We start from the raw sequence: 3,697 nt of genomic DNA, 5'->3' as shown, positions 1-3,697 counted from the left end.
ATCTAGCAGGAATAAATTAATGTGGCTGTGCTGTTGGTAATTGTCAAAGTCGATCATATCTTTACTCAATTAAGCACTTGTCAAAACAATCTACCAACGGTGTGTACAATTGGTGTTGAGATGGTCCCAAAGGAGGACCATTTCGTGACATACGCATTTTTATTTTATCTTATTCTATTTATTTCAAAGTCAAAGTCAAAACCCGTGTGGTGTCGGTTAGAATTACACCTCCCATTTCTTCCGTGGATGTCGTAAGAGGTGGCTGAGGATATAGGTTAAGGTATACCGTAGGCGACAGGCTAGCAACCAGTAACTAACTTGTACCATTTTTATCAAACTTAAAACCTAAAATTGCTAACAGTGGCTCCGGAGCGGTAACGTTTCGTGTGCTCTGCTTACCTCATTTGGGAATACAGGCGTTATGTTTGTGTATGTGTATGTGTCAAAGTCAAAATATCTTTATTCAATTTAGGCTATAACAAAGGACTTATGAATGTCAAAAAAAATCAACCACTGGTTCGGAAAAATCTCTATTAAGAAGAATCCGGCAAGAAACTCAACGAGGTATTTTACAATATTATTAAATGACATCTACATCACAAGTATTGAACACAACTTAATTTTGTCGTATTGTCGCGAATAATTGTTTTCTTTCTTTATTTATTTTTCTTTCTTTTCCTGTAAAACGAAGCAGATTTCATTGCGAATAAATAAGTAATAAGTTTATTAACCCCCGACACAAAAACAGGGTGTTATAAGTTTGACGCCAATAATGTCTGTCTGTCTGTGTGTATGTAGCATCATAGTTCTTAAATGGATATACTGATTTCAATGTGTTTTTTTTATCTGAAAGCGAGTTTCCTTGCAATGATTCTTAGCTATCTTTCATTAAAATAGGCTGAGCCGTTTTTGAGGTACCGAATTTTGAAATGGCTACAAATTTTCTCAGGTTGAGTTCTTAAAAACTAGCTTTTACTGCCTTCGCTGGCGTAAATCATTAGGTTTAGCAGTGAAATTAAAATTCCGGGATAGGTATTATTAGGTTAATAAATTCAGCTTGATACCTTGACGCGTTGCTAAGAAAAACTGTCTAGACTGATGGGCAGACGTTATCGCACAGTGATTCTATAGAGCCCCGTGTAGTGTATGTAATTATTATAATGCTCAGCTGCTCTAGAGATATGGCGTCAGCCAAGTAAAAGCGTTATGATTGTGTCTCTCGTAAATAAGAAACCAGATTAATTAATTCCGAGTTTAATTTGAGAATGTATTTTTTGAGCAACATGAGCAACAAGTGATCAGTGCGTGTGAGCTAACTTTGGAGGCGGCAGACGTGAGCTTGCCTTCGCATTCCAAAAGCTTAATGGTTACTTGACCTGAAATGAATATTCAGAACTAAATTATATTTTTTTTTTAAATTCATGACGGTGGAAGCATCCTACACTTCCACTGAACGTGGTATAGTTAGTGTTTAGTTTTGTAAGTAAAGGACGCCATACATCCCTGTATTATTATTATATATTTTTTTGTTTCCTTTTCTTTAATTGTCTGTATACATATTTTTACATACATGCATAGTTTTAATTATTTTTGTAATTATTTTATTATGAAAAAATGACTTTCTGCCAAGTTTCTTGCGGCGCATTCTTCTTGGCAATGATGGTCTTTCCGAAAGCGCTTGTAGTTTAAAAAAGCTGCCAAGTGCGAGTCGGACTAGCCCATGAAGGGTTCCGTAGCAGCAAGTAACATAATATAAAAGTTTCCTTTACTTTACGATTTATGACGTATTAAAAAAAAAACTACTTACTAAATCTCGTTCAAACCAATTTTCGGTGGACGTTTGCCAGCCGTATTCGGGCACATAATAAACAAGCCTAAAGGTTCGCCTTTGTCGGACACGACCTATAAGTTAAGTAACTGTCCAAAAATAATATATAGTTCGTTTCCACGCTTGAAAACAAAATGCTACACTGTGTCGCACGCGTCAGTTTTCAGGGCGCGATGTCGGAGCAATTTTTTTCATCCCATCCTTTCAATATGTTGCGGGAATGTTAAATTTTCCATTTATCTTCTGAACGGCCATTATGCAAAACAGTTGCTCGTCCAGTCGGGGATCTTAGACGTGGGATGCGATCCAATAGATCGAGGTGGATGAATTTAGATATTTTCTATTGCCTACTTAGAGTGCGTTTACACTGTGACGTAGTTGAACTGAAACGCATAGAATAAAACCAGTCGCATTAGAACGTAATGGAATCACTCTGTTGGCAATTGTGAGCGGGTTGTGCGACCGACTACCTAGTAAGTATGAAGTAATTTCGCAACGCGGTGCTTGCATTGTTAAATGTTGCCAAGTTTCTAACCCTACGTGCCCAGCTCTAAATCTATAAGCCCTAATTTTACACTAAAGTTGCGACGAAATACTAGAGCAGTAGCTCGTAGCGAGTAGTTCGTAGCGCGTAGCAGCGCGTTTTCCCGCTATTAATCTCGTAGGCGTGCAAACCGTGGACTAAACTGGCGAGTCGGCCGCACGAACCTTTTGCAATTCGTCACATGGGCTTGAACTAAAAATCTATTCAATCTTTTAAACTCTTTCCGTATGGAAATGAAGATTTGTTGGAGAAAATTCGGTGATGGAACTCCTCAAGCCATAGTACCATGTATTTAAAATTATCACAGTCACTGGCCGCCTGTAATAAATAGAGAGCATTTAAAAACTTTTTGATTCGTTCATAATTTATTCGACTACAATTTATTTCTTAAATGGTGTTATATTTTCAATTTTATTTTGATTAATCTACATGGCCCGTCCTTATCTTTATAAAATTGAATGTTTCAAGTAGAAAATGTTTGTTTTAACGGCTAAAGCACATTTTTTATGTTATCGCTTGTCAATGCCATTTTTACAAAGCAAATGCGGGAGCGTTGACAATGAACAATGAAGCATACAGATCGTGACATAAAGTTCTTACTATGTAGTAAATAACCATTTACAAGTACACAAAGAGTTAAAACACCGTAGATTATAGTTTGAAAAAATTGTGATAAGGAACTAAAATCAATTAAACTTTGCTCGACGTGACCTTTATACCCAAAGGTATGCCATACCTATTGAGATTCGAGAATAAAGGGATTTTATATATTATTATGTACTTAATACTCTCTGACGGCTGATACAGAAACTTGATATTTTAGGCAGATGAGATTGATGTACAGTCGAGTTCATAAACTTGTGAGCAAACACTTGATCAAAAATATCTCAACACGACTCTATTGTTAACGGCGTAGAAGCGTGTTTAGATATTTTGATCAAATTTTTGCACTTTATGAACTCGACTGTAATACAGATATGAGAGCCATAGATTAAAAAGGTTTTTTTAAAATTTCTTCTGGCGGGAGACATTAAACAGGTTTAAGTTTTTTTCAAAACTATTTTTATGCCGACACGCACTTTGCCGGTTTTTATTAAATTTGTCTTAGTATTATTGGTTATTGTATACTATATCACTAATATGTACGAAGTTGCGGTAAAAATTGGTAGGTAGCTAATATAAACTTTAAATAAATTACAAACTCACTAAACGCAGACTCGTTTTAACTGATTACGCTCCAATAAAGCATTACGCTCCAATTAAGCTAAGCTTAAAACCGCTAAGTATAAAACTCGAGTACATTAAGTGGGATCACATTAATGTTG

The sequence above is a fragment of the Choristoneura fumiferana genome, chromosome 17 (genome assembly GCF_025370935.1).
Source record: "Choristoneura fumiferana chromosome 17, NRCan_CFum_1, whole genome shotgun sequence".
NCBI lineage: Eukaryota > Metazoa > Arthropoda > Insecta > Lepidoptera > Tortricidae > Choristoneura > Choristoneura fumiferana.
This window is presented reverse-complemented; position numbering follows the sequence as displayed.